Raw genomic sequence first — 10,269 nt, forward strand, 5'->3', positions numbered from 1 at the left:
GATCTAAACACCTCACACAGGAGTGAAGTAGTCTAGTGTCATGGTTTGAGCCCAGAGGGCAACTGAGCACCACGAAGCCTGTTCACTTACCCCTTACCCCCCACCGCTGGGAAAGAGAAAATGAATTAAAAGGCTCAGGAATCGAGATAAGGATAGGGAGGGGTGGCTCACCCATTAACAGTCATGGGCAAAGAGAGGAAATAAAAAAAGAACATCAATTCAAACACTAACAAAGCAACACTTAACAGACAGAGTGGGGGACAGTGAGAAGCATTACCACATTTTCAAAACACCTCCCCCCACCCCTTCCTGCTTCCTGGGCTCAGTTTTGTTCCCAATATCTCTACCTCCTCCCCTCAGCAGTGCAGGAGCAGGGGATGGGGAGTTTTCAGTCAGTCCACTGCTGCTTCCTCCAAGGTTGGGGGAAAACACTCCTCTGCATTCTTCCCCTGCTCCAACATGGCTCTCTCATGGGAAACAGTCCTTCATAAACTTTCTCATCGTGAGTCTTACCCATGGGATGTGTTCTTCTTGAGATGCTGCAGCGTGGGTCACCCCCACATGTTGCAGTCCTCCCAGTGCCAAACTACAACAGCAGGTGCTGCTTCTACCTATAGAGCCCTGGGAGTTCTCCACAGGCAGAACTCTGCTCCTCCGATGACCTCCATGGGCTACAGGAGGACAGCCCTGCTGTCTCACCACAGGATACAGGGGGTCTCTCAGCTCCGGCACACCTCCTCCCCTTCCTCAATCCTTCCACTGACCTTGGTGTTCACATAGGTGTCCTTCTGGTAACTCCTACTCACCAGTTACAAGTCCCTCTCAGATTCCCCTTCTTAAATGCATTATTGCAGAGGCAAAGCCACTGGCTCGGCCTTGGCCTGAGGCAGGTCTGACTTGGAGCTGGGGGAGCTTTTGAGAAGCTTCTCACAGAGGCCACTGCTGTAGCCCTCTCCCCTGCTACCAAAACCCCACCACACAAACCCAGCACACCCAGTAATACGTCTCAGCTCTATTTCAGGTCCCAGTGATCTTGTTTATTTTTAATAAGCTTCCAAGATGTCAATATTGCATATCTGTTTGGATTCTGACATGGTTTCAATGACTGACTGAAATGGAAAACTAGTGCCTGCATCCTGCCTCTTTTCTTCACAGAGCATGTCAGTGCGGTAAGTTCTCCTTTCTTTAAAACTATTGCTTCTGGCTGCCTTGGGCAGGGTAACCATCAGAGAATATGTTGTCAGTATCCATCTTTCAGTTGCACTGATAGTCCCTGCATTGTAGCTAGAAGGCAGGAGGCAAATGATGGGAGGTAGAATGAAAAGAGTGCAGTTCTTGCTATTTGTTGTGGTTGAGTGGCTCCACTACAAAACAAACATGTCTGTCTGTAGGGGATTTGCTGATCTAGGGCTCTTGTGTTGCTTACTTCCCTAAGGATAAGGCATATTCTATGTCTGGTTTCCCACCACTTTGCAGCTTGCCTACATTGAATTTTTTTTTTCCCATAAGGAGCGTAAGAGAGGGGTATGCAAGGAAGGGAAAATAGAAGGTAGTTGCAGCTGCAAAGAGACAAAACAGAACATTACCTCAAGTGAAGTGACTGATTTAATAATCAGCAGAAATAATTAAACAGAGGTCTGGCAAGAATCATACAACCATTAAAGTCAATATCCCATGGCACACTGGAATTGGGGGAAATTCATCTCTCATAGACCCATTGCTTTAGGCTATGGGAGTAGTGTATCAGTGATTTTACCCTTGAGATTGATTTCGTAGAACTGAGGCTTGGTCGATCTTCAGTCTTGGTACTGATGTAAAATAGTATTGCTTGTTACCATGCAAAATATGTATTAAAATACTTAGTGATGTTGGCAGTAGATGGCAGTCTTTTGTACGATGTTTGAGGAAACAGCAAGTGGAGAAAATATTTTCATGTGGCTACTGCTTCAGTATTGTTCTGCTGTCATGTGTTTTAGGTTTTTATTTTTAACAAGAACGAATAATTAATAGAAAGATAGTATGGAAATGTCAGCTGACAGGATCATCCTTGGGATTTGACAGGCATTTGTGTGCTTCATCTTACCTACATCTTGAATACTCGTAATAAGAATACAGAAAGAGTCATCCAGATAACATACACAACTGCTAATATAAAGGACATGATAAAAAAAAGTTGGTAGAATTTAATGGCCCCCAGAACAATTCTCCTTACACTCCTGTGCAGTATGTTTATGGTCTGTGCATTAACATTCCATGTTCCTGCTGTCTTTGTGCATTCCTGGGCAGCAAAGATAAACTGAATTTTGCAGTACCGAGATGAGTAAAATCAAGCTGATAGGCAAAAGACTGCTAATGTAAGAGACTGACAGGCCTATTTATTACTCCTGTTTCAACGTGATCTTAAATAGGAATCGAGGGGCTATCCAGACCAGGATAAATAGGAATCCAAATAAGGAATTGAGCCTAGAAGTATCTCAGACTTGGTCACTGTCTGGGCCCAGCAGGTGTTTGCTTTCTGCAAATCTAACCTTCCAGCCTTGAAAGACTCACAAACCTGCTTAATGAGCAGCTGGTAATCAAAGGCTTCTCTGTGCTAGTTGGTGGTAGTGACTGTTCCTCTTCCCGTTATTCCATGCTTACCTGTTGGCTCATGTTCCAGTACCCAGTCATCTCCCCAGCTTCTGTTTCCATTTTCATTTCACTCTGCGTGTGAATCTGTTCTTGATACTGCTGGCTTTGTGCTCATATATACCTTTATTTTCCTTAATATCAATAGTAAATAATGTTAAAAATACAGGAAGTATTGTTGCATTCCCTCTGCAAAGTTTGAAGTGTTATCTGAAACTGCTTAAAACAATACAGGGACTTTCACTTAATGACTTGGGAGGAGAAAAGGTTGATTCTTTACAAGAGAAACTGTAATTTAATAGGCTCACAATAACACGATTCAATCACATCCAACTTTTTCAGGTTACTGGAACTGCAGATTTTTAGAGCAGACATATGTGCCTTTCTTCCAGACTATGCATCATCAGTCTTAAAAGATAAGCCTTAAAGGTAATAGTTCTTTAAACTGTAATTTAACTATGCCTTAAATAAAAAAAATCTGTAGGGATCTTTTGGAGGCAAGCAGGAAATGTTGCTGAAAAGGGCTCACTGCTTGTTCAGATCTGCTACAGTTCTGCTGCTACAGCCAAGAGATCAGTATGGTGTAACTTCTGGGTGTCTCTAGGTGCCTTCATGACCTGTACAGATACACTAACAGTGCTGCTTAGCAGAACCTGGTATTTTAAAAGCGAGTTTCAGCTCTACTTGACTGCTTACACAGAGTTTGGCAGAACAGATGTCACCTCAATGATCACACGTAAAAAAATTCTAAACACATCAGCTTTTGACATCATCATCTGATGTGTCTGTTAGAGCCTTCTGCCCTGATATTCTTCATGAAGTGTTGACTTGGTGTACACTGTAGCTTTAATGAAAGCATTAAATTCAGCCAGGGAGTATTTCCTGTTTAAATATTAAGTTTTGGTGTTGTTCTAATCACCTTTCCCTCTCCTTTATTTAACAGTTTCAAAATAAAAGGTTTCTTCAGTTTTTTTCTGCAAGCTATAACCTAGGTTAGGGATCAAGTATGGTATTAGTAGATGTGCTATAGCCTGATGTTCATAAAACCCAGGTGACAGATTTAATCTATGAATTGATTTTGTTTGCATGGGTAGTATTTGTGTTGGAGTTTTATGGTCTTCAGGTGAAATAAGGTGGCTTTTCTAATTTAGCAGGGCCAAATTAATCCCCTTCTCTGTTCCTCTGCATTTTGGTAAAGGAAGCATTTAGTTGCTATTTTTACAGGGACTGCTGTTGTACACCGCAAAGTGACTCCACAAAGAGTTGATCTGGAAGTAGCATTAAAAGTTTAATCTGGAAGTGTGGCCTGTACCTTCCTCAAGGTGCCAAGTTCTCAGGCAGTTTTTTAAGGTAATATGATATGAACAAACCTGTGGCAACTTCAGTGACTAAATCTAGCATTATCATTTATTCTATTTCTCAGAGGTCATGTGAGCTGAAGGAGCTGAACTAGTCTGAATGCTGCATAGCATCATCAGTCCTGTTTGTATCATATTGGACCTGTAAATAAAGTAATTTAGCTTCAAGTACTGGCAGTTCTTTACACTTCCTTTACAAAAGGGAAAAAAAATATTGACAATTGAAAACTAAAAATAAAGCCTGACCAACTTACAGGAAGAGCTGAGTCCTAGTACTTCCCTGCCTTAGGCAACTCTTTCCAAACTACTTCCAACTATTTAATCCTAAATCCTATGGAGTTCAGTGGGCTGTCAAATCTCTGATCTTTAGCTTTATGGGAATTTAATTACTTAAAGCACAAATTGCAACATGAATTCAGTATTAAGGCTGGTATTTTACATCTACAGAAGTTTGATGTTTTGATAACTCTAGTAGAAATCCATTCATCTTTGAGGGTAAAATATATGTTGCTTGCATGGGGTAAATCTATGGTGTAGATAGCCAGATCTCTCTAATTCTGTTGAAAGACTTCAATAGTGAAGCTTTTATGATAATTTTATTCAGGTTTTTAAAAGTTTAGCTTTCCTGTGACTTTCTGTCAGCAAGAATAAATCTGATGAGAGGAAGGGCACATCTTTATACTTTGATAAATAGCAATAAGTTTAAATAATTTGCTCTTCTTATAAGCATATATTTCCATTCCATTAGTACTTCAAAAATCTGGTTTGCATCAGATGGAGGAGTAAAAGCATCTTCCTTTCAAATTATGCTCTCCTTTTTCTCAGAGTATGTGCTTCAGCTTTCCATCTCATCTACCTGAGAGCCTATGGCTTGAGTCCAGAATTAGTTAGGATTAAATAAACAGCTGGCAAAACTATGGTCTGTAGAAGCTGGGAGGGAGGATGGCATACTCTAGTTTAGGCCATAAAAATGGGAACAGTTTTACTGTTTCACCTGCTGCTTTATTAGCAGCAGCCCCATTCTCTGAGGTCAGTGGTTATGTGTGAAGATTGATTCAGCCGCCCCTGAACTGCCTTTTCCAGCTGAAAGACATCTCCGTAGCTGAGCATAGGAATTTTGTCATTCTGTTCTCTGTGCAGTAGAACTGTGGGAGTGAAAGCAAGCAGGCAGTGACCCATACAATATTCTGCACTTTTTCCAGTCAGTTTGTAAAGGAAAAAATGAAAACGTCATTGCAATGCTTCCTTCCCTCTCTAAGTATGTATTTAAGATAAAAATCTTTGGTCCATTGCTGTCCACCTGCAGGTCAGCCAGCACTGATGTTTCTGTGTAGATAGTTATCAGTCCATCCATACATTTTCTGCTCAGGAGGGCTGCTGTCCTCTGCTTCAGATTTCTTCCTGACATTTGCAGCCTGAAGTCAGTTTCTTGGAGGATTTTTGGAGACCCAGCACAAAATCTGCCCTCAAAAAACAAGTGCTTTTAAGGAGAAGGAACAAACCTGCACTTTTCACAGTTAGCTGTGAAAATCTATGTCACAACACAAAGAGTATGGCTTTCAGGCTGTAATTCCTTTGGATGAGATTTCAAAGGCTAAGTATAGAGTAAACTTTCTGTAGCAGTTTGACCAACATGTTATACTGGATCAGCAGGGAAGAGATCTCCTATATAACAACATAGTACTGAGAAAGGATAAAGAAGGAATTCTTACCTGGCTGGAAATAGTCCCTGAATGGATTTCCCTTTAATGTTAAGAAAATGACAGATTTTTTTTGGTCACTAGTATTTAGTTATGCATGTGGTCTCCTCAGTAAATTTCCTCTGAACATGCTTAGTGGAAATACAAGAAGACAAGTGGTCTCACTGGACACTGCAGTGTTGTCCAAGAGTAGCTGAGGTGAGCCTGGCCCCTGTGAAACAGATAAATGAAATGTGAAATGAATGAGCATATGAATGAGGATGAGAGCATTAAAATTCATACAAGGAAGAGCAAATTAAATAAAGGGATATTAAGGACAGCTTTTGCACTAGTGAAATAATAATGTCAATGTACTAAATGGTTCTTCCAACAATTTTCCACTGTAAAAAAACGTTATGTTTTCATTGTTTAGTTATAGTCTGCAGTGCAAACTGGAGGTGAAAGGAAGACTGATTCTATATGGAGTGAAGAGAAAAAGGGGATTGAATAGAGAAATCATAAAGGCAAAGCATTTATTTAATTTGCACCTGATTAGTCTTCATTGCAGTCATAATTAGGACTGCAGCATGTGCAGTAAGTAACTGAACAGAAAGATTTAGGGTCAATTATATGTTTTGCAGCTATTTTTCTGTATGATTTTGCCTTAGTTTTTGCTTTATTTCAGTTGCATTCAGTGGGACTTAGATAAATAAATACTCAGCTGCAATGACTTACAGAGACTTCTGTCTGTATTTTTATTCCTTATGGAGAATGAAGGAAGATAATTTCCCCTATAAGGGAACCATAAAACTCTTAAATGTTATAATGAGGAGGATCATATAAGAACTTCAAATTGTACCCCTACTACTTTCTGATAACATTGTAGATATGCACACATTAGGTAGTAAGGTTACAGCTTCTCACAGCTTCATCAAAATATGGAATGAAATAGATTATAAGCATGTTAGGTATGAGAAAATGAAACATGGCAACTTAATGACAGACTAACAATACGAATACTTTCTTAAAAAGAAAAGAAAAAAGGACTAGAAATCGTGAGGTTCATTTTGCAGTGCCTCTAGTGTGTGTTTAGAGAATAAGCCATGGAGAAAGGCCTCAGCCGGGCAGAACTGTGGCAGGTATGCTCTTCAGTAATGCTTTGCTTTAGCTACTGTGTTGTCACGTCCCGCTCAGACGAGGGGGACAAGTGACTCAGATTCGCAAATCCCCAATGGAGCGGACAACAAGTCTCCAAGTCTAAACATTTATTAACTACTCACAATGTACTAATTGAACACACGATAGTTGGCTAAGTATACAGCAAGTTGTGGCAAGCAATATAATATGCCTTGCATTGCTTAATAGGAAAGGGAAAAGAGGGAGATAGAGGGAATGGGGAAACACAGATCACCGGTCTGGGTTTCTGCGCTGATCCCGCCGCCGAGGGTTCCGGGAGGCACAGGAGACATCCGTCTTTTTCGCTGGCATCCGTCTTCTTCGCTTCACTGCACTCTCTCTCCTTGGTGCGCGCCCCCCCCCCCCCCCCCCCCCCTTCTTGATTTATACCCACTTTCCTTGGGTCCATCCCCTAGGTCGACCCACATACCTACGTATCCCATGTACGGGGAGGGGTGAGGTGTTTCATGGGATGATGTAATTAGCATGATCATGTTAGCCCTCGTTAGCATATTGAGGGTGTTAACTTTAATATGCATTTCGTGGATAATGAAGCAAAGGTCATTCACCGGACAGATGGCCCTTGAAGTTTTGGCCAGGTGCACCAGAGCAGAGCCATCCTGTCTTCACAGGGCTCCCTCCTCCAGTCCCATCTTGTGTTATTCGGGCAGCCTTATCAGCTTCGACCTCCACAGAATGCACCCTGTGACTCATAGTTTTGTCTTGCGAGTGTTTGAGGCATTTCTTCGATCAGCCTCAACTTTTGCTTTCTCAGGCTGTTTTTCTTAGTTTCTCACAGGCCTGGTTTCTCGTCTCTCACATGTGTGAAAGACAGAATTTTGGAGATTTATGGCCCCAAGGACAAAAGACCTGAGACAGAGTTGTAAACAGTGTATTACCTGCCTTTGTCAGATGGGAAATGTGTTATGATGCACCAGTTACATCAAATGACGAATCACACTTCAGATGCTGTTTGATGTACTTCCCATTCCCCTACAACAGATTCATAGTGTGAAATTCTGCTTTAAGATGCACATTGGGATTTCTCTCACTATTTTTTTAATCACGTTTCAATGAATGTTTGAAACTTCAAACACTTAAAATGGAGAAAAAGCATGCAAATGCTGACACATGCATTCTATCCTCATTTCAGGGCAGAAGATCCCAAATACACAAGAGAAAAGGAGTGCAAACCCCCCCTCCCCAAAAACAGGGAACAAAGTATACAACATCGTTTCTGTGATGAAGACATCCAGTAAACCTTGCTGCAGATTTCATCACCTTGTTCTTGTACAATTCCGTTTATTTAAAACTTATTTTTCTAGCAGATGAAGTAGAATCATAGAATCATAGAATGGTTTGGGTTCAAGGGACCTCAAAGATCGTCTAGTTCCAACCCTCCTGCCATGGGCAGGGACACCTCCCACTAGATCAGGTGGCTCAAGGCTCCATCCAACCTGGCTCTGAACACTTCCAGGGATGGAGCATCCACAGCCTCCTTGGGCAACCTGTTCCAGTGCCTCATGACCCTCACAGTAAAAAACTTCTTCCTTATATTTAGTCTAAACCTCCCCTCCCTCAACTTCCACCCATTACCCCTCATCCTATCATTACAGTCCCTTGTAAAAAGTCCCTCCCCAGCCTTCTTGTAGGCGCCCTTCAGGTACTGGAAGGCCACTATAAGGTCTCCCTGGAGCCTTCTCTTTTCCAGGCTGAACAAGCCCAACTCTCTCAACCTGTCCTCATAGGAGAGGTGTTCCAGCCCTCTGATCATCTTGGTAGCCCTCCTCTGGACTCGTTCTAACAGTTCTATATCCTTCTTGTACTGGGGGCTCCAGAGCTGGACACAGTATTCCAGGTGGGGTCTCACGAGAGCCGAGTAGAGGGGCAGAATCACCTCCCTCGACCTACTGACCACACTTCTTTTGATGCAGCCCAGATTCTGGTTGGCTTTTTGGGCTGCAAATGCACACTGTTGGCTCATGTTGATCTTATCATCCACCAACATGCCCACGTCCTTCTCCCCAGGACTGTTCTCAATCCACTCATTACCCAGCCTGTATCTGTGTTTGGGATTGCCCCAGCCCAGGTGAAGGACCTTACACTTGGCCTTGTTAAACTTCATGAGGTTGGCCTGGGCCCACCTCTCCAGCCTGTCCAGGTCCCTCTGGATGACACATCCCTTCCCTCCAGCGTGTCAACCACACCACACCACACAGCTTGATGTCATCAGCAAACTTGCTGAGGGTGCACTCAACCCTACTATCCATATCGCCAACAAAGATATTAAACTGTACTGGTCCCACTACCGATCCTTGAGAGACACCACTTGTCACTGGTCTCCACTTGGACATTGAACCATTGACCGCAACCCTCTGAGTGCGGCCTTCCAACCAATTCCTTATCCACCGAGTGGTCCATCCATCAAATCCATGTCTTTCCAACTAGGAGACCAGGATGTCATGCGGGACAGTGTCAAAGGCCTTGTACAAGTCCAGGTAAATGCCATCATTTGCTCTTCCCTTGTCTATTGATGCTGTCACTCCATCATAGAAGGCCACCAAATTTGTCAGGCAGGATTTTCCCTTGGTGAAGCCATGTTAGTTGCCACCAATCACCTTCACATTATCCATGTGCCCTAGCAGAGCCTCGTAGTTACATAAGTAGTTACCTAAGTAATTCAAATATACAGTAACTCAAACCACAGAAGTTAAGTCAGGTGATTTCTCAGGGGTTTCTCCTAAGTGCCATTTCCTGTACTCCATGTCAAAGAAAGAAAAGGAATAGGGAAAGCTGAAACTGTAAAGAAATAAAAAAGTACAAAAGCATCTGAACAGAACTCCTTGTAACATCTGGCACAGTTTTGAAACTGAAATCTCATTGAATCCTAGAAAAACAACCTCTAGTAATGGGACTCTGTAAATTTTAGCAAGACAAAAAGAAATATTAAGAATTTTCTTATTTTATAATAACTGATTATGTTATTTCATAATTATAACTGATTGTGTTATTTTATGTTACCAAGCTGTGTGGTGTGGCTGACACGCTGGAGGGAAGGGATGTGCCAGCCAGAGGGACGTTGACAGGCTTGAGGGGTGGGCCTGTGCAAACCTCATGAAGTTCTACAAGGCCAAGTGCAAGGTCCTGCACATGGGTCAGGGCAATCCCAAGCACAAATACAGGCTGGACGATGAGTGGATTGAGAGCAGCCCTGCCGAGAAGGACTTGGGGTGTCAGTGGGTGGAAAGCTGACTCTGAGCCAGCAATGTGCATTCGCAGCCCAGAAAGCCAACTGTATCCTGGGCTACATCCAGAGAAGTGTGTCCAGCAGGTTGAGGGAGGTGATTCTCCCCCTCTACTCTGGTCTTGTGAGACCCCACCTGGAGTACTGTGTACAGCTCTGGGGCCCCAACATAAGAAGGACACAG

This window comes from Strix uralensis, chromosome Z, assembly GCF_047716275.1.
Source record: "Strix uralensis isolate ZFMK-TIS-50842 chromosome Z, bStrUra1, whole genome shotgun sequence".
NCBI lineage: Eukaryota > Metazoa > Chordata > Aves > Strigiformes > Strigidae > Strix > Strix uralensis.